We start from the raw sequence: 22,355 nt of genomic DNA on the forward strand, positions 1-22,355 counted from the left end.
GAATTCTACCTTGCAGGGCTGGATAGGACAGAGGCTGTACACTGGTACATAGGAGGGTTGGAGATACAGGGAATCCAGGGTGGATGATACCTCCAGGACCAAGGGAGTGAGGGACGATGCTGGGAGAGTGGAGGGTGAGTGGGTTGGAAAGGGGGAACTGATTACAAGGAGCCACATGTGACCTCTTCCCTGGGAGAGGGACAGCAGTGAAGGGGGGAAGGGAGACCCCGAATAGGGCAAGATATGACAAAATAACGAGGTATAAATTACCAAGGGCATATGAGGGAGGGGGGAAAAGGGAGGGAGGGGGGGAAAAAAAAGGAGGACCTGATGCAAGGGGCTTAGGTGAAGAGCAAATGCCTTGAGAGTGATTGGGACAGGGAGTGTATGGGTGTGCTTTGTACAATTGATGTATGTATATGTATGGATTGTGGTAAGAGTTGTTGGAGTCCCTAATAAAATGTAAAAGAAGAAAAAAAAAAAAGAAAATGATTAGGGCAAAATATGTACAGATGTGCTTTATACAATTGATGTATGTCTATGTATGGATTGTGATAAGTGTTGTATGAGCCCCTAATAAAATGTTTAAAAAAAAAAAAAGATCCTCTCAGGGCTTCATCTTTATGAAAGAAGGTTCTCTTATGCCCATCATCTTTATGAAAGAAGGTTCTCTCTCTGAGCATCATAATTATGAATAAAGTTTCTCTCTCTGGGCATCGTATTTATGAAATAAGATTCTAGGTCTGGGCATCATCTTTACGAAACGTTCTCTCTTATGAAAGAAGGTTCTCTCTCTGGCCAACAACTACATGAATTAAGATTCTTACTCTGGGCATCATCTTTATTAAAGAAGGTTCTCTCTCTGGACATCATCTTCATGAATGAAGGTTCTTTCTCTGGGCATCATCTTTAAGACAGAAGATTTTCCATATTGGCATCATCTTTATAAAAGAAGCTTCTCTGGCTTGGCATCATCGTTATGAATGAAGGTTCTCTGCCGGGGTATCATCTTTAAGAATGAAGGTTCTCTCTCTGGGCATCATCTTCATGAAGAAGGTCTCCCTTTGGGCATCATCTATAACAATGAATGTTCTCTGCCTGGGCATCATCTTTACGAAAGGTTCTCTGCCTGGGCATCATCTTTATGAATGAAGGTTTTCTCTCTGGGCATCATCTTAATGAAACAAGGTTCTCTCTCTGGGCATGATCTTTATGAAAAAAGGTTTTCTGCCTTGGCATCATTTTTAGGAAAGTATGTTCTCTGCCTGGGAATCATCTTTAAGAATGAAGGTACTCCCTCTGGGTATCATCTTTATGAAACAAGGTTCTCTGGTGGACATCATCTTTATGAATGAATGTCCTCTCTCTGGTCATCATCTTTATGAATGAAGGTTCTCTCTCTGGGCATCATCTTTATGAAAGAAAGTTCTCTCTTTGGGCATCATCTTTATGAAATAAGATTCTCTCAGGGCTTCATCTTTATGAAAGAAGGTTCTCTTGGGCATCATCTTTATGAATGAAAGTTCTCCCTCTAGGCATCATCTTTATGAAAGAAGGTTCTCTCTCTGGGCATCCTCTTCATGAATGAAGGTTCTCTCTCTGGGCCTCATCTTTATGAATGAAGGTTCTCTGCATGGGCATCATCTTTATGAATGAAGGTTCTCTCTCTGGGCATCCTCTTTATGAAATAAGGTTCTAGGTCTGAGCATCATCTTTACGAAAGATTCTCCGCCTGGGGATCATCCTTATGTATGAAGGTTCTCTCTCACGGCATCATCTTTATGAAAAAAGGTTCTCACTCTGGGCATCCTCTTTATGAAAAAAGGCTCTCTGTATGCCCATCATGTTTATGAGAGAAGGTTCTCTCTCTGGGCATCATCTTTATGAAACAAGATTATCTGTCTGGGCATCATATATATGAATTAAGTATCTCTCTCTGGGCATCATGTTTTTGACAGAAGGTTTTCTGCCTGGGCATCATCTTTACAAAAGTACTTTCTCTGCCTGGGCATCATCTTTATGAATGAAGGTACTCTCTGGGTAATATCTTTATGAAACCAGGTTCTCTCTGCGGTATAATCGTTATGAATGGAGGTTCTCTGCCTGGGCCTCATCTTTATGAATGAAGGTTCTCTCTCTGGGCATCATGTTTATGAATAAAGGTTCTCTCTCTGGGCATCATCTTTATGAATAAAGTTTCTCTCTCTGGGCATCGTATTTATGAAATAAGATTCTAGGTCTGGGCATCATCTTTACGAAACGTTCTCTCTCTGGGCATCATCTTTATTAAAGAAGGTTCTCTCTCTGGACATCATCTTCATGAATTAAGGTTCTCTCTCTCGGCATCATCTTTATGAATGAAGGTTCTTTCTCTGGGCATCATCTTTAAGACAGAAGGTTCTCCCTATTGGCATCATCTTTATGAAAGAAGCTTCTCTGATTTGGCATCATCGTTATTAATGAAGGTTCTCTGCCTGGGCATGATCTTTAAGAATGAAGGTTCTCTCTCTGGGCATCATCTTCATGAAGAAGGTCTCCCACTGGGCATCATCTATAAGAATGAAAGTTCTCTGCCTGGGCATCATCTCTATGAAAGGTTCTCTGCCTGGGCATCATCTTTATGAATGAAGGTTTTCTCTCTGGGCATCATCTTAATGAAACAAGGACCTCTTGGGCATCATCTTTATGAATGAAAGTTCTCCCTCTAGGCATCATCTTTATGAAAGAAGGTTCTCTCTCCGGGCATCATCTTCATGAATGAAGGTTCTCTCCCTGGGCCTCATCTTTATGAATGAAGGTTCTCTGCATGGGCATCATCTTTATGAATGAAGGTTCTCTCTCTGGGCATCCTCTTCATGAAATAAGGTTGTAGGTCTGGGCATCATCTTTATGAAAGATTCTCTGCCTGGGAATCATCCTTATGAATGAAGGTTCTCTCTCTGGACGTCATCTTTATGAAAGAAGGTTCTCTCTCTGGGCATCATCTTTATGAATAAAGGTTCTCTCTCTGGGCATCCTATTTATGAAATAAGGTTCTAGGTCTGGGCATCATCTTTACGGAACGTTCTCTCTCTGGGCATCAACTTTATGAAAGAAGCTTCTCTGTCTGCGCATCAATTTCATGAATGAAGCTTCTCACTCTGGGCATCATCTTTATGAATGAAGGTTCTCTCTCTGGACATCATCTTCATGAATGAAGTTTCTCTCTCTGGGCATCATCTTTATTGATGTAGGTTCTCCCTCTGGCCTTCATTTTATGAATGTAGGTTCTCTGGGCATCATGTTTATGAATGAAGGTTCTCTCTCAGGGCATCATCTTAGGAAACAAGGTTCTCTCTCTGGCATCATCTTTTTGAATAAAGGTTCTCTCTCTGGGCATCCTATTTTTGAAATAAGGTTCTAGGTCTGAGCATCATCTTTACGAAACGTTCTCTCTCTGGGCATTATCTTTATGAAAGAATGTTCTCACTCTGGGCATCAACTTCATGAATGAAGGTTCTCACTCCGGGCATTATCTTTATGAAAGAAGGTTCTCTCTCTGGACATCATCTTCATGAATGAAGGTTCTCCCTCTCAGCATCATCTTTATGAATGAATGTTCTTTCTCTGGGCATCATCTTTAGGACAGAAGGTTCTCCATATTGGCATCATCTTTATAAAAGAAGCTTCTCTGGCTTGGCATCATCGTTATGAATGAAGGTTCTCTGCCTGGGCATCATCTTTAAGAATGAAGGTTCTCTCTCTGGGAATCATCTTCATGTAAGAAGGTCTCCCTCTGGGCATCATCTATAAGAATGAAAATTCTCTGCCTGGGCATCATCTTTACGAAAGGTTCTCTGCCTGGGCATCATCTTTAAGAATGAAGGTTTTCTCTCTGGGCATCATCTTCATGAAAGAAGGTCTCGCTCTGGGCATCATCTATAAGAATGAAAGTTCTCTGCCTGGGCATCATCTTTACGAAAGGTTCTCTGCCTGGGCATCATCTTTATGAATGAAGGTTCTCTCTCTGGGCATCATTTTCATGAAAGAAGGTCTCCATCTGGGCATCATCTATAAGAATGAAAGTTCTCTGCCTGGGCATCATCTTTATGAAAGGTTCTCTGCCTGGGCATCATCTTTATGAATGAAGGTTTTCTCTCTGGGCATCATCTTAATGAAACAAGGTTTTCTCTCTGGGCATGATCTTTAAGAATGAAGGTTCTCTCTCTGGGCATCATCTTCATGAAAGAAGGTCTCCCTCTGGGCATCATCTATAAGAATGAATGTTCTCTGCCTGGGCATCATCTTTACGAAAGGTTCTCTGCCTGGGCATCATCTTTATGAATGAAGGTTTCTCTCTGGGCATCATCTTAATGAAACAAGGTTTTCTCTCTGGGCATGATCTTTATGAAAAAAGGTTTTCTGCCTTGGCATCATCTTTACGAAAGTACGTTCTCTGCCTGGGAATCTTCTTTATGAATGAAGGTACCCTCTCTGGGTATCATCTTTATTAAACAAGGTTCTGTGGTGGATGTCATCTTTATGAATGAAGGTTCTCTCTCTGGGCATCATCTTTATGAAAGAAACTTCTCTCTTTGTCCATCATCTTTATGAATTAAGATTCTCTCAGGGCTTCATCTTTATGAAAGAAGGTTCTCTTGGGCACAACTTATGAAAGAAGGTTCTCTCTCTGGGCATCAACTTTATGAATGAATGTACTCTCTCTGCGCATCATCTTTATGAATGAAGGTTAACTCTGGCATCATCTTTATGAATGAAAGTTCTCTGCCGGAGCATCATCTTAATGAATGAAGACTCTCTCTGGGCATCATATTTATGAATTAAGGTTATCTCTCTGGGCATCATCTTTATGAATGAAGTTTCTCTCTCATGGCATCATCTTTATGAAACAAGGTTCTCTCTCTGGGCATTATCTTTATGAAAAAAGGTTCTCTGTAGCCCACGCTCTTTATGAAAGAAGGTTCTCTCTCTGGGCATCATTTTTTTTTTTGATTTCTTACTTTATTTTTTTTTTAACAATTTATTGGGGTGATACAATTCTTTTCACAGTTCATACATATACATACATCAACTGTATAAAGCACATCTGTACAGTCTTTGCCCTAATCATTTTTTTCTCTTTTCTTCTTTTACATTTTATTAGGGACTCCAACAACTCTTACCACAATCCATACATATACATTCATCAATTGTATAAAGCACTTCCATACATTCCCTGCCCCAATCATTCTCAAGGCATTTGCTCTCCACTTAAGCCCCTTGCATCAGGTCCTCTTTTTTTCCCCCTCTCCCTCCCCTTTCCCCCCTCCCTCATATGCCCTTGGTAATTTATACCTCGTTATTTTGTCATATCTTGCCCTATTCGGGGTCTCCCTTCCCCCCTTCTCTGCGGTCCCTCTCCCAGGGAAGAGGTCACATGTGGCTCCTTGTAATCAGTTCCCCCTTTCCAACCCACTCGCCCTCCACTCTCCCAGCATCGTCCCTCACGCCCTTGGTCCTGAAGGTATCATCCACCCTGGATTCCCTGTAACTCCAACCCTCATATGTACCAGTGTACAGCCTCTGTCCTATCCAGCCCTGCAAGGTAGAATTCGGATCATGGTAGTTGGGGGGAGGAAGCATCCAGGATCTGGGGGAAAGCTGTGTTCTTCATCGATACTACCTCACACCCTAATTAACCCATCTCCTCTCCTAAGCCCCTCTATGAGGGGATCTCCATTGGCCGACACTTGGGCCTTGTGTCTCCACTCTGCACTTCCCCCTTCATTTAATATAATATATATATACAAATATATACACATACATACACACACTTATATCTTTTTTTTTTTTTTGCATGATGCCTTATATCTGGTCCCTTGGGCACCTCGTGATCGCACTGGCCGGTGTGCTTCTTCCATGTGGGCTTATTTGTTTCTGAGCGAGATGGCCGCTTGTTCACCTTCAAGCCTTTAAGACCCCAGACACTATCTCTTTTGATGGCCGGGCACCATCAGCTTTCTTCACCACATTTGCTTGTGCACCCATTTGTCTTCAGCGATCCTATCATGGAGGTGTGCAGTCAATGATATGATTTTTTGTTCTTTGATGCCTGTTAACTGATCCCTTTGGGACCACTCGATCACACAGGCTGGTGTGTTCTTCCATGTGGACTTTGTTGCTTCTGAGCTAGATGGCCGCTTGTTTATCTTCAAGCCTTTAAGACCCCAGTCAGTATCTCTTTTGATAGCCGGGCACCATCAGCTTTCTTCACCACATTTACTTGTTCACCCACTTTGGCTCCAGCCGTTGTGTCGGGAGAGTGAGCATCATAGAGTTCCAATTTAATAAAAGAAGGTATTCATGTATAGAGGGACTCTGGGCATCATTTTTATGAAAAAAGATTCTCTGTCCGGGCATCATATATATGAATTAAGTATATCTCTCTGGGATTTATCTTTATGAATGAAGGTACTCTCTGGGTAATATCTTTATGAAACCAGGTTCTCTCTCCTGTATAATCGTTAAAATGAAGGTTCTCTGCCTGGGCATCATGTTTATGATTGAAGGTTCACTCTCTGGGCATCATCTTTATGAATGAAGGTTCTCTCTCGGGGCATCATCTTTATGAATAAAGGTTCTCTCTGCGCATCATCTATATGAATCAAGGTTCTCTCTTGGGCATCAACTTATGAAAGAATGTATATTCTCTGGGCATCAACTTTATGAATGAAGGTACTCTCTCTTGGCATCATCTTTATTAAACAAGGTTCTCTCTCTGGACGTCATCTTTATGAAAGAAGGTTCCCTCTCTGGGCATCATCTTTATGATTAAGGGTTCTCTCCATTGGCATCATCTTTATGAAAGAAGGTTCTCTGTCTGGGCATCATCTTTATGAATAAAGGTTCTCTCTCTGGGCATCCTATTTATGAAATAAGGTTCTAGGTCTGGGCATCATCTTTACAAAACGTTCTCTCTCTGGGCATCAACTTTATGAAAGAAGGTTCCCTCTTGTTGGAAGCCGTAGCTCTCGCGAGATATGGGAAGCCACAGCTCTCGTGATGTGTGTAGCCGCAACTCTTGCTGCCATTACTAGATGGCGCCGGGCAGGCAGGGCGGTGGTCCAACTAAGTGGTAAACAACCACTTAGCACATGCGCGATGCTGGGATTACATAGTCATAACTCCACCCTGGAGTATTCAAACGAAGGTTCTGGCGAACTCACCAATCTATACATGAGGTTTTGGCAAATGCACCAATCAAGGCACAGCATGTCCCCTTAGAGCATATATAAGCAGCAGTAGTTTGGGGTTTCAAGGTCTTTTACCGCATAATGAAAAAATAAAACACTTGTGGAAGAATCCTGTTGTGGCGCGTCGTTTCTTGCTGGCGAGACCTGGCGCGCGACAAATGGTGCCGAGAACCCGGGAATTTACGATCATCTAAGGCACGAGCGGAGACCCCCACCAGGGAGGATTCAGAACCACACGGAATTATAGAGGTAAGTTCTGAGAGACATGAGCCTGAACGATTGCTAGAGCTGCAAACTGTTGTATGCATTCTAATACTTTCACTTTTGGTTTCAACGGCGGACAGCCTGCTGCTTCTTATCTTGCAAATAAAACCGTGTGAACCTGTGTGTTAAATTCTTGTCTACATAAGTAGGGAATATGGGGAACGTAGCAATAAACACCATGGTTACAGCGCTTGATGCTTTATTAAGGAAGAGAGGATTAAAAATTTCAGAGCCGACGCTGCGTAAGTTTGTAAAAAATGTGGATGAGATAGCACCGTGGTTTTTATCTACAGGTTCTCTAACTTTGGCAAGTTGGAACAAACTGGGCTGGGATGTAGACCGAGCTGCAAAAGAAGGGAAATTGAAACCGGGAACTAGACCCATCTGGAAGTTAATAAAAGCATGTATTGAGGATAAAGAGTGTAGACAGTCACTACAGCAGGGACAGCAGGCTTTGGAGGACGTTCAGGAAAGCATGTCAGAAACAGAACGGGACGAGTCCAAAGAGGCTCGAGGCGAGTCCAAAGAGGCTCGGGGCGAGTCCAAGGAGACTCGGGAAAGGCATGCCCAAACAGAAGAAACTGCGCAGGTAGAATTAGGGGAGGAAGTTGATCAACAGAAGAAGAACCGTACCCGCCATTCGGAGCCTTTATATCCGTGGCGAGAACTAGACCGTGCCCGCCATTCGGAGTCTTTAAATCCGTGGCGAGAACTAGAACTCTTGGAAATATCAGAGGAGGAGGAGTAGCAGTTAGAGGAGATAGCTGTTCGCTATGAGGAAGGTCGGCATGATGCACTAAAAGCGGCTGAAAGAGGGCAGTATAGTGCTATGCAGAAGTCAGCTGTGAGCCCATCAGCACCACCTCCTTATAAGGAAGAAAAGCAAAAAGGGTGTGGCTATTCCTTTTGCCCAGCCAATATCCGTAGAGAAATTCAACAAATGTATCCAGTATTTGAGGATCAGAATAACGCTCGTTATCATACACCCGTAGAACACAAGCAAGTAAAGGACTTAGCTGAAGCTGTGAGAGCTTATGGAGTAAGTGCAAATTATACTCAATCTTTAATTGAAAGGCTTATGAGTCAAGCTATGACTCCTGCCGATTGGACATTTGTAACAAAAGCAGTATTGACTACAGGACAGTACCTGGAATGGACATCTTTATGGCAGGATTTATTAACAGCTCAGGCTAGAGAAAATGCTGTGGCAGTGCAGCCAGCATGGGATTTTGAAATGCTTACAGGCCAAGGAAGATGGGTTAGTAATCAGACAGCATATCCATTGCAAGTATATCAGCAAATAAATTCTGCTGCAAGCAAGGCATGGAGAACTTTACCTAATAAAGGAGAGGTTAGAGGCAACTTAACAAAAATTGTACAGGGACCTACTGAACCTTTTTCAGATTTTGTGGCACGAATGTTGGAAGCAGCAGGAAAAATTTTTGGAGATCAAGATACAGCTATGCCTCTCATTGAGCAGTTAGTCTTTGAGCAGTGTACTAAAGAATGTAGAGCAGTTATTACACCATGGAAGTCTAAAGGATTGCAGGCATGGATGAAGGCTTGCAGGGAAGTTGGTGGTCCTTTAACTAATGCAGGACTGGCTGCTGCAGTAATGGCGGCCCAAAAAAAGAGGCCCATTAAGATGCTTTCAGTGTGGTAGGGAAGGTCATATTAAAAAACATTGTCAAACTGGGACAGGGCCCAAAAGGACCCCGGGTGTGTGTCCTCGGTGTGGTAAAGGTAGACATTGGGCCAACGAGTGCAGATCTGTAAAAGATAGCAAGGGAAGCCCCCTAGAGCAATATTACCAGGAGCCAAAAAACGGGAAGTGGGACCCTCGTCCCCAGGGCCTGCAAATGTATGGGGCAATCCAGGAGGACGGCCTCTTCCCACTGGGGAGGCCAATCCCAAAAGGGCCACTGCGGGATCCGCAGGGGTGGACCTCAGGACCACCACCAGAGCAGTACTAACACCACAGCAGGGGTGTCAACCCATTCCTACGGATTTTTATGGTCCCCTTCCAGAAGGCACCGTGGGCTTGCTGCTTGGCAGGTCCTCCACCACCTTAAAAGGTATAATTGTGCACCCAGGAGTTATTGATCAGGATTTTACAGGACAAGTAAAGGCGATGTGTTCCTCTCCACGGGGAATATATGCCATCTCACCTGGAGACCGTATAGCGCAGCTCTTGGTATTGCCTAGTGAGCATGCACTGTTTCCAAGTACCAAAATTAGTAGGGAAAAAAGGAGTTTTGGATCATCAGGAGAAGCTGGAGCTTTCTTTTCGGTGCAGTTGGATCAACGCCCAACTTTGACACAGAATATTGAAGGGAAAAACTTTGAAGGTTTATTGGACACAGGGGCAGATAAAAGCATTATATCCACTAAATGGTGGCCTTCCTGCTGGCCAGTAACACAATCTTCACAGTCTCTACAAGGACTTGGGTATGCATCCATGCCTATGATAAGCACCAGGCGGTTGCACTGGAAGGCTGAGGAAGGACAATCAGGCCAGTTCCAGCCATATGTTCTCCCCTTACCCGTAAATTTGTGGGGAAGAGACATATTAACAGATCTAGGATTAGTACTAACTAATGATTACTCACCTATAAGTCAAGAACTTATGCAAAAAATGGGATATGTACCGGGAAAGGGAGTAGGGAAACACCTGCAGGGTTGTCCTGAACCAATAGAAGTAGCAGTGAAGAAAGATCGCACAGGTCTGGGTTTTTCCTAGGGGCCACTGCGGAGCCGCTACCCATTCCATGGCTCTCAGCAGAGCCAGTTTGGGTACCACAGTGGCCGCTTCCAGTAGAAAAATTAATTGCGGCACAAAAGTTAGTTAAAGAACAGCTAGAACTAGGACATTTAGAACCATCTGTGTCACCTTGGAACACACCTATTTTTGTCATTAAAAAGAAATCAGGAAAATGGAGGCTGTTACATGATCTATGAGCCATCAATGCCCAAATGTCACTCATGGGTCCTGTACAGAAAGGCCTTCCATTGTTATCTGCAATACCTAAAGGATGGACTGTCATTATAATAGACATTAAGGATTGTTTTTTCTCCATTCCTTTGTATGAGAAAGATAAGGAAAGATTTGCTTTTACTCTACCCTCCATTAATCATGAAGAACCTGATAAACGTTATCAGTGGCGAGTTTTGCCACAAGGAATGACTAATAGTCCTACTATGTGTCAGTTATTTGTGGACCACGCTTTAGCACCTGTCAGAGAAAAATTTGGTCAGTTAAAAATTTACCATTACATGGATGATATATTAATAACTGGAGAAGAGGAGCTAGATGTGCAGCAGGGATACAGTGAGGTAGTTAAGGAATTAGAATCCCATCAGTTAGCAATAGCACCAGATAAGGTTCAACAATCTTCAATTGGACAGTTTTTAGGAGCCACAATAAGTCCATGTCATATAACACCTCAAAAATTGACTATACGGAAGGATCAGTTAAAGACATTAAATGATTTTCAAAAGTTGCTAGGAGATATCAATTGGCTCCGCCCATATTTAAAGATATCCACTGCTGACCTTAGGCCATTGTTCAATATCTTGGAAAGAAAGCCACATTACTTCTCCTCGAGAAATCACTCCTCAAGCTCAAAAAGTATTAGAACAGGTTGAAAAAGCCATTTCTGAAGCGCGGTTGGATAGAATAGACATAAAATCCACTTTCAACTGTGCATTTTAAAAACTGCCTGCGCGCCTACTGCGGTATTGTGGCAGACTGGACCTTTGTTGTGGATCCATGCTCACTCCTCACCTTCAAAAACTATTGAACACTATCCTTCTATGGTAGCCAAAATGGCCTTAAAGAGAGTTAAGACAGCTATTATGCATTTTGGAAAAGAACCTAGCAGTGTCATTGTCCCATATACTAGTGAGCAAGTTGCTACACTGTGCGCCACTACAGATGAGTGGGCAATTTTTAAATGCAGTTTTAATGGACTAATAGACAACCATTATCCTAAACATTCTTTGTTGCAGTTAGTGACTGCACATCCAGTAATTTTTCCCCGTGTCACTGTTAACAACCCCATTAAGGTAGCTTTAGACATTTATACAGATGGCTGTAAAACAGGTAAAGGATGTTATGTGATAAACAATCAAGTGACTACATTACAATTTTTAGCTAATGCACCTCAATTATTAGAATATTTGGTGGTCTTAGAAGTTTTTAAGAAATTCACGGAACCAATTAACATCATATCTGACTCCCATTACGTAGTCAAAGCAGTATCTAAGCTGGAAATTACTGGCTACATTAAGCAATCTAGCAAGGTAGCAGACATCTTGTCTCAAATTAGAAAATGTATTTTGCAACGAAAACACCCATTTTATATTCAGCACATACGTGCTCATAGCTTGCTTCCGTGACCTATGGTGAAAAGTAATGATTTGGCTGATCAAGCTACAAGAGATTTTCCTGTGTTAACTAAATCCAATTTTGAACTTGCTAAAGACTTTCATGAGCTGTATCATGTGCCTGCTGCCACTCTACGCATTAAGTTTTCAATTACTCGCGCAGAGGCTCGTACTATTGTGTTGCAGTGCGCCAAGTGTGCAGAATTTATTTCTAAACCTTCAGTTGGAGTAAATCCTCGAGGCGTCCGTCCTCTCGACATCTGGCAAATGGACGTTACCCACATATCTGCTTTTGGAAGGTTGCAGTATGTGCATGTGTCAGTGGACACCAGTTCTGGCACTGTACATGCAACACCCCTAACAGGGGAAAAAATCCAGCCAAGTAATTCAACATTGCTTAGAAGCTTGGAGGCATGGGGCAAGCCCACCATATTAAAAACGGATAATGGGCCTGCATATACTTCCACCAAGTTCCGACAGTTTTGCTTGCAAATGCAAGTAAAACACCTCACGGGCTTGCCGTACAATCCCCAAGGGCAAGGAATTGTGGAACGGTGTCATCGTACTTTAAAACAATATTTATTAAAACAAAAAGGGGGAATAGAGGCCGTGACGGTCACTACCCCTAGAATGGCCTTATCTTTAACTCTTTTTACTCTAAATTTTTAAAATCTGGATGAGATAGGCCAATCAGCTGCAGACAGACATGGACAATGGCCAAAGCCACCAAATGAAATGGCCCAATGGATCAATGTATTGGATAATAAATGGTATGGCCCGGACCCCATATTAATCAGGTCCAGGGGAGCAATTTGTGTTTTTCCACAGAAAGAAGAAATCCCCATCTGGGTGCCAGAGAGACTGGTGAGACTAATTAAGGAGGATGAAGATCGTGGGAGCAGGAAGAATGTAGAAGACGATGATCAATCTAATAATGTTGCTGATACTGATGGTAATATGGACACCAATAGTTAAAGTAGTTTTTTTATGGGCCATAGCTAAAACTTGGCCTGTACCTATTCCCATACACTCGAATGCGTCAATATTACCCTTATTCATATCAACACAATGTGATTTGGGAATACCATGTATTACACCTAGAGGGGAGCCTCCTAAAGTATATAATGCAAGCAATTTTACATTGGCATATAGTTTGTGTTTTACCACCATTAATACTACTGCACCATGTATATATGTAAGAAATGGATCTTTAGTCAATTGGGTGGATCCTTCTGGAGACTCTACAGTTAATAATATTATATCCACCCTTATGAAAGTTGCACAAGGTGCTACAGGTGGAAGTGGCACCTCTGAGAAAGGAAAAGGTGTAAATATAACAACACTCATGATGATTCGTGAGGGATCTAGGCCCTCTGGGCCCATCTATGAATCAGTAGTGCCACCTAATGTGACCAGAAGTGTCATATTACCTAGTTGTTTACCTGAAAAAGGTTTTCCGCCTTCTTTTACTCAATGTCAGTCTCCAAACTATCGGAACAAACCTATTATACAAGGTTTTGATATGACTCCAGCTTTAGGTAAAGCAAAATGGAATGGCAGTATTAATATCACGGGTCCTGATAATACTTGGCCGTGGTATGAATGGATATTATATAATCAACGTGGAGCATCTACAATAGTGACTCCTTTTGCAAAAATGTTTGGAATTAATGATACTTTATACAATGTCACCGGTGTATACAATACCACTACAAAGAGGCTGAAAGTAAATACTATGGTTAATATATCAAGAGTGCAATTTCAGCCATCACCTGTTTGTTTCCAGCCCCCATTTTTCTTTCTGTTAACATTCAACATTAGTCATGCAAATGATACATGTTGGGAAGCTTCATGTAATAGCTTTAGCAGTCAGTGTTGGCTTGCTGAATGTTGGAATGGCTCTGAGCCATTTGCCTTGTTAGTAAAGATTCCCACTATGATACCTGTACCGGTTGAAGCAGATCCCAATACTTTTCCTATTGCTACACTTTATAGATATAAAAGAGATTTTGGCATTACTGCAGCAATTTTTACAGCTATTACTATCTCAGCTGCAGCAGCGGTTACAGCAGGATTGGCTATGTCCAATCAAGTAATGACAGCAAATGTCATTAACAATATTACGCAATCTACATCAGAAGCTTTATCTACAGTTCATATATTGGATGCTCGATAAATGTCTGGTTTACTGTTAGTGAACCAGAGAGTTGATTTATTACAGCAATAAGTGGATACTCTTACGAGCATGGTGCAATTAAGTTGTGTTTCTTCAACACCTAATTTGTGCATAACATCTTTAAAATTCTTGAATGAGTCTTCTTTTAGCAGCAAGAATATATCGCAATATCTTAAAGGACAATGGACAGCTGAGCTGGAAGAACTTCAAGAACAACTCCGGATGCAGATTACAACTCTTAATGACACAAGAATGAAACCCATAACTGTTGGAGATTTTACTTCTTGGCTTTCTACTGCCTTTTCCTACTTTAAAGAGTGGGTGGGGGTGTTTACATTTGCTGCAATAATGTGCTGTGGAGGAGTGTTGTTGCTATAGTTGCTCTGCAAGCTTAAAGCCCAGCAGAAACGTGACAAAGTCATCATCACGCAGGCGCTCTTAGCGATTGAGCGCGGTGGTTCCCATGATCTTTGGCTTTCTTTGTGAAGAGAAAATTAACCCCCATAAGTTGTCAGCTCCTGCACCCCAAGGGAATTGTCCCATTGCACTGGGAAGAGTGACAGAAATTGGATCTTGGTCAGCCCTTGCACCATGTGGAGCTTTGCTCATTGCACACATCAGGGTGACCAGATTTGGGTTTTTATATCCATCTTGATCTCCTGGGGCTGCTGGAGGCTCCGGGATGGATCGAAGGACTTTATATCCATCTTGATCTTTTGGAGCTGCTGGAGGCTCTGGAATTGATCGATGGATTAGGCTTAAATAAAAAAGAAAGGAGGAGATGTGGGAAGCCGTAGCTCTCGCGAGATGTGGGAAGCCACAGCTCTCGAGATGTGGGTAGCCGCAACTCTCACTGCTAATACTAGATGGCGCCGGGCAGGCAGGGCGGTGGTCCAACTAAGTGGTAAACAACCACTTAGCGCATGCGCGATGCTGAGATGACTTAGTCATAACTCCAACCTGGAGTATGCAAACGAAGGTTCTGGCGAACTCACCAATCTATGCATGAGGTTTTGGCAAATGCACCAATCAAGGAACAGCACATCCCCATAGAGCATATATAAGCAGCAGTAGTTTGGGGTTTCAAGGTCTTTTACCACATAATGAAAAATTAAATGCTTGTGGAAGAATCCTGTTGTGGTGTGTCTTTTCTTGCTGGCGAGACCTGGCGCGCGACAGAGAATCATCTTTCATAAAGATGATGCCCAAACAGAGACCTTTTTTCATAAATATGATGCACATAGAGAGAGCCTTCATTCATAACGATGTTGCCTAGAGAGTGAACTTTCATTCATAAAGATGATGCCCAGAGAGAGACCTTTCTTTCATAAAGATGATGCCCAGAGAGAGAACCTTCATTCATAAAGATGATGCCAAGAGATCCTTCATTGATAATGATGATGCCCAAAGAAAGTACCTTCATTCATGAAGATTATGTCCAGGCAGAGAACCTTCTTTCGTAAAGATGATGCCCAGGCAGAGAACCTGCTTTCATAAAGGTGATGCCCAAACAGTGAACCTTCTTTCATAAATATGATGCACATTGAGAAAGCCTTCATTCATAAAGATGTTACCCAGGGAATGATCTTTCATTCATAAAGATGATGCCCAAACAGAGAACCTTCATTCACAATGATGATGCCCAGAGAGAGAACCTTTTTTTAATAAAGATGATGCCCAGACAGAGAACCTTCTTTCATAAATGTGCTGCCCAGAGAAAGAGCCTTCATTGATAAAGATGATGCACAGGCAGAGAACCTTCTTTCATAAAGATGATGCTCTGGCAGAGAACCTTCTTTCATAAAGATGATACCCAGAAAGAGAACCTTCATTCTTAAAGATGATGCCAGAGAGAGAATCCTGTTTCATAAAGATGATGCCCAGATATATTGCAATCATTCATACAGACGATGCCCAGTCAGAGAAACTTCTTTCTTAAAGATGATGCCCAGAGAGAGAATTTTCATTCATCAAGATGATTCTGAGAGAGAACATTTTTTCATAAAGATGATTCCCAGGAAGAGAACCTCTATCATAAATATGCTGCCCAGAGAAAAAGCCTTCATTTATAAAGATGTTGCCTAGGCAGAGAACCTTCATTCATAAAGATGATGCCCACAGAGAGAACCTTCTTTCATAAAGATGATGCCCAGACAGAGAGCCTTGATCATAAACATGATGCCCTGAAGAGAAACGTCATTCATAAAGATGATGCCCAGGCAGAAATTTTCATTCATAAAGATGATGCCCAGAGAGAGAGCCATCATTCATGCAGATGATGCCCAGAGAAAGACCCTTCTTACATAAAGGTGATGCCCAGGAAGAGAACATTCATTCATAAGATGATGCCCAGAGAACCTTCATTCATAAAGATGATGCACAGAGAGGGAACCTCCATTCACAAAGATGATGCCCAGTAGAGAACCGTCATTCATAAAGATGATGTCCAGAGAGAAAACCGTCATTCATAAAGATGATGCCCAGAGAGAGACCTTTCTTTCATAAAGATGATGCCCAGAGACAGAACCTTCATTCATAAAGATGATGCCCAGAAGAGAACCGTCATTCATAAAGATGATGCCCAGGCAGAAACTTTCATTCATAAAGATAATGGCAAGAGAGAGAATCATCATTCCAGAAGATGATGCTCAGAGAACCTTCATTCATAAAGATGATGCACAGAGAGAGAACCTCCATTCAAAATGATGATGACCAGGCAGAGAACATTCTTTCATAAAGATGATTCCCAGGCAGAGAACCTCTTTCCTAAATATGCTGCCCAGAGAAAGAGCCTTCATTCATAAAGATGTTGCCTAGGCAGAGAACCTTCATTCATAAATATGATGCCCAGAGAGAGAACCGTCATTCATAAAGATGATGCCCAGACAGAGAACTTTCATTCATAAAGATGATGCCCACAGAGAGAACCTTCTTTCATAAAGATGATGCCCATAAAGAGAGCCTTGATCATAAACATGATGCCCAGAAGAGAACCGTCATTCATAAAGATGATGCCCAGGCAGAAATTTTCATTCATAAAGATGATGCCCAGAGAGAGAACATATATGTCTAAATATGATTCCCAGGCGAGAACCTTCTTTCATAAATATGCTGCCCAGAGAAAGAGCCTTCATTCATAAAGATGTTTTCTAGGCAGAGAACCTGCTTTCATAAAGATGATGCCCAGAGAGAGAAATTTCTTTCATATAGATGATGCCCAGGCAGGGAACCTTCATTCATATAGATGATGCCCAGAATTAGAACCTTGTTTATAAAGATGATGCCAAGAGACAGAACCTTCATTCATAAAGATGATGGACAGAGAGAGAACTTTATTCATAAGGATAATGCCATAGCAGAGAACCTTCGTTCATAAAGATGATGCCCAAACAGAGAACCTTCTTTCATAAAGATGATGCCCAGTGAGACAACCTTCATTCATACACATTATACCCAATTAAAGAACCTTCATTCATAAAGATGAGGCCCAGACAGAAAACTTTCTTTCATAAAGATGATGATCAAGCAGAGAAACTTCATTCGTAAGGATGATGCCCAGAGAGAGAACTTTCTTTCATAAAGAGGATACCCAGAAAGAGAATATTTGTTCAATAAAAATGCTGCCCAGAGAGAGAGCCTTAATTCATAAAGATGATGCCCAGAGAGAGAACCTTCATTCATAAAGATGATACCCAGGTAGAGAACCTTCATTCACAAAGATGATGCCCAGGCAGAGAACCTTCTTCATAAATATGATGCCCAGAGATAGAACCTTCATTCATAAAGATGATGCCCAGGCAGAGAATCTTCTTTCATAAAGATGATGCCCAAACAGAGAACCTTCTTTCATAAAGATGATGCCCAGAGAGAGAACCTTCATTCATTAAGATGATGCCAAGAGTACCTTCATTCATAATGATGATGCCCAGAAAGATAACCTTCTTTCTTAAAGAGGATGCCCAGAAAGAGAACCTTTATTCAATAATGATGCTGCCTAGAGAGAGAGCCTTCATTCATAAAGATGATGCCCAGAGAGAGAACCTTCATTCATAAAAATGATGTCCAGGCTGAGAACCTCCTTTCGTAAAGATGACGCCCAGGCAGAGAATCTTCTTTAATAAAGATGATGCCCAAACAGAGAACCTTCTTTCATAAATATGATGCACATAGAGAGAGCCTTCATTCATAAAGATGTTGTCCAGGGAGTGAACTTTCATTAATAAAGATGATGCCCAGAGAGAGAACTTTCTTTCATGAAGATGATGCCCAGGTAGAGAACCTTTTCGTAAAGATGACAACCAGGCAGAGAACTTTCTTTCATAAAGATGATGCCCACAGAGAGAACCTTAATTGGTAAAAATGATGCCCAGGGAAAGAACCATCATTAATGGAGATGATGGCCATAGAAAGAACATTCTTTCATAAAGGTGATGCCCAAGAGAGAACCTTCATTCAAAAGATGATGCCCAGAGAACCGTCATTCATAAAGATGATGCACAGAGAGAGAACCTTCATTCACAAAGATGATGCCAAGGCAGAGGACCTTCTTTCATAAAGATGGTGCCCAGAGAGGCAACCTTCATTCATAAATATTATACCCAATGAGAGAACCTTCATTCTTAAACATAAGGCCCAGAAAGAGAACTTTCTTTCATAAAGATGATGATCAGGCAGATAACCTTTATTCATAAAGATGATGCCCAGAGAAAGAACTTTCTTTCATAAAGAGGATACCCAGAAAGAGAATCTTTGTCAATAAAAATGCTGCCAAGAGACAGAGCCTTAATTCATAAAGATGATGCCCAGAGAGAGAACCTTCATTCACAAAGATGATGCCGAGGCAGAGAACCTGCTTTCGTAAAGATGATGCTCAGGCAGAGAATCTTCTTTCATAAAGATGATGCCCAAACAGAGAACCTTCTTTCATAAATATGATGCACATAAGGAGCCTTCATTCATAAAGATGATGCCCAAACAGAGATCTTTCTTTCATAAAGATGATGCCCATAGAAAGAACATTCTTTCATAAAGATGATGCCCAGAGAGAGAACCGTCATTCATAAAGATGATGCCCAGACAGAGAATCGTCATTCATAAAGATGATTCCCAAGGGAGAACCATCATTCATGAAGATGATGCCCAGAGAAAGAACCGACTTACATAAAGTTGATGCCCAGAGAGATAACCTTCATTCATAAGATGATACCCAGAGAACCTTCATTCATAAAGATGATGCCCAGATAGAGAACCTTCATTCATAAAGATGATGCCCAGAGAGAAAACCTTCATTCACAAAGATGATGCCAAGAGAGAACAATTTTTCATAAAGATGATTTCCAGGAAGAGAACCTTCTTTCATAAATATGATGCACAGTGAGTCTACTTTCATTCATATAGATGATAGCCAGGCAGAGAACCTTGTTTCAAAAAGATGATGCCCAGATAGAGAACCTTCAATCATATAGATTATTCCCAGACCGAGAACTTTCATTCATTAAGATGATACCAGTTAGAGAACCTTTTTTCAAAGATGATGCCCAGAGAGCGTACATTCTTCGTAAATATGATGACCAGGCAAAGAACCTTCTTTCATAAAAATGATGCCCAGAGAGAGAACATTCTTTCTTAAAGATGATATCCAGAAAGAGAACCCTTATTCAATAATGATGCTGTCCAGAGAGAGAGCCTTCATTCATAATGATGATGCCCAGAGAGAGAAACTTTGTTAATAAAGATGATGCCCAGACAGAGAACCTTCTTTCATAAATATGCTGCCCAGAGAAAGAGGGTTCATTCAAAGATGTTGCCTAGGCAGAGAACCTTCATTCATAAGCGTGATGCCCAGAGAGAGAACCTTCATCCATAAAGATGATGCACATGGACAGTACCTTAATTCATAAAGGTGATGCCCAGAGAGAGAACCTTCATTCAGAAAAATGATACCCAGAGAAAGAACCGTCATTCATAAAGATGATGCCCAGGCAGAGAACTTTCATTCATAAAGATAATGCCCACAGAGAGAACCTTCATTCATCAAAATGATGCCCAGGGAGAGAACCATCATTCTTGGAGATGATGCCCAGAGAAAGAACCTTCTTTCATAATGGTGATACCCAGAGAGAGAACCTTCATTCATAAGATGATGCCCAGAGAACCTTCTATCATATAGATGATGCACAGAGAGAGAACCTTCATTCACAAATATGATGCCCAGAGAGAGAGCCTTCTTTATTAAAGAGGATGCCCAGAAAGAGAACCTTTATTCAATAATGATGCTGCCGAGAGAGAGAGCCTTCATTCATAAAGATGATGCCCAGAGCGAGAACCTTCATTCCTAAAGATAATGTCCAGGCAGAGAACCTTCTTTTGTAAAGATGATGCCAAGGCAGAGAACCTTCTTTCATAAAGATGATGCCCAGAGAAAGAGCCTTCATTCATAAAGATGTTGCCCAGGCAGAGAAACTTCATTCATAAAGATGATGCGCAGAGAGAGAATCTTGTATCATAAACATGATGCCCAGAGAGCGTACTTTTATTCATAAAGACGATGCCCAGGTAGAAAACCTTCTTCGTAAAGATGATGCCCAGGCAGAGAATATTCTTTCATAAAGATGATGCACATAGAGAGAACATTCTTTCATAAAGATGATGACCAGTCAGAGAACCTTCTTTCATAAAGATGCTGCCCAGAGAGAGAGCCTTCATTCATAAAGATGATGCCCAGGCACAGAACCGTCATTCACAAAGATGATGCCCAGGCAGAGAACCTGCTTTCGTAAAGATGATGTCCAGGCAGAGAACCTGCTTTCATAAAGATTATGCCCAAACAGAGAACCTTCTTTCATAAATATGATGCACATAGAGAGAGCCTTCATTCATAAAGATGTTGCCCAGAGAGTGAACTTTCATTCATAAAAATGATGCCCAGAGAGAGACCTTTCTTTCATAAAGATGATGCCCAGAGACAGAACCATCATTCATAAAGATGATGCACACAGAGAGAACCTTCATTCAATAAGATGATGCCAAGAGGTCCTTCATTCATAATGATGATGCCCAAAGAAAGTACCGTCATTCACAAAGATTATGCCCAGGCAGAAAACCTTCTTTCGTAAAGATGATGCCCAGGCATAGAACCATTTTCGGAAAGATGATTCCCTGGAAGAGAACCTTCATTCATAAAGACGATGCCCAAACGGATAACATTCATTCATAATGATGATGCTCAGAGAGAGAACCTTGTTTCGTAAAGATGATGCCCAGAGAGAGAACTATCTTTCATAAGGATGATGCCCAGTGAGAGAACCATCATTCATGAAGATGATGCCCAGAGAAAGAACCTTCTTACATAAAGGTGATGCCCAGAGAGAGAACCTTCATTCATAAGATGATGCCCAGAGAACCTTCATTCACAAAGATGATGCCCAGGCAGAGAACATTCTTTCATAAAGATGATTCCCAGGCAGAGGACCTTCTTTCATAAAGATGATGCCCAGAGAGACAACCTTCATTCATAAATATTATACCCAATGAGAGAACCTTCATTCATAAAGATAATGCCCAGAAAGAGAACTTTCTTTCATAAAGATGATGATCATGAAGAGGACCTTCATTCATAAAGATGATGCCCAGAGAAAGAACTTTCTTTCATAAAGAGGATACCCAGAAAGAGAATCTTTGTCAATAAAAATGCTGCCAAGAGACAGAGCCTTAATTCATAAAGATGATGCCCAGAGAGAGAACCTTCATTCACAAAGATGATGCCCAGGCAGAGAACCTGCTTTCGTAAAGATGATGCTCAGGCAGAGATTCTTCTTTCATAAAGATGATGCCCAAATAGAGAACTTTCTTTCATAAATATGATGCACATAAGGAGCCTTCATTCATAAAGATGATGCCCAAACAGAGATCTTTCTTTCATACAGATGATGCCCATAGAGAGAACATTCTTTCATAAAGATGATGGCCAGAGAGAGAACCGTCATTCATAAAGATGATGCCCAGACAGAGAATCGTCATTCATAAAGATGATTCCCAAGGGAGAACCATCCTTCATGAAGATGATGTCCAGAGAAAGAACCGACTTACATAAAGTTGATGCCCAGAGAGATAACCTTCATTCATAAGATGATACCCAGAGAACCTTCATTCATAAAGATGATGCCCAGATAGAGAACCTTCATTCATAAAGATGATGCCCAGAGAGAAAAACTTCATTCACAAAGATGATGCCAAGAGAGAACAATTTTTCATAAAGATGATTCCCAGGAAGAGAACCTTCTTTCATAAATATGATG

The sequence above is a fragment of the Tenrec ecaudatus genome, chromosome Y, assembly GCF_050624435.1.
Source record: "Tenrec ecaudatus isolate mTenEca1 chromosome Y, mTenEca1.hap1, whole genome shotgun sequence".
Classification (NCBI taxonomy): domain Eukaryota; kingdom Metazoa; phylum Chordata; class Mammalia; order Afrosoricida; family Tenrecidae; genus Tenrec; species Tenrec ecaudatus.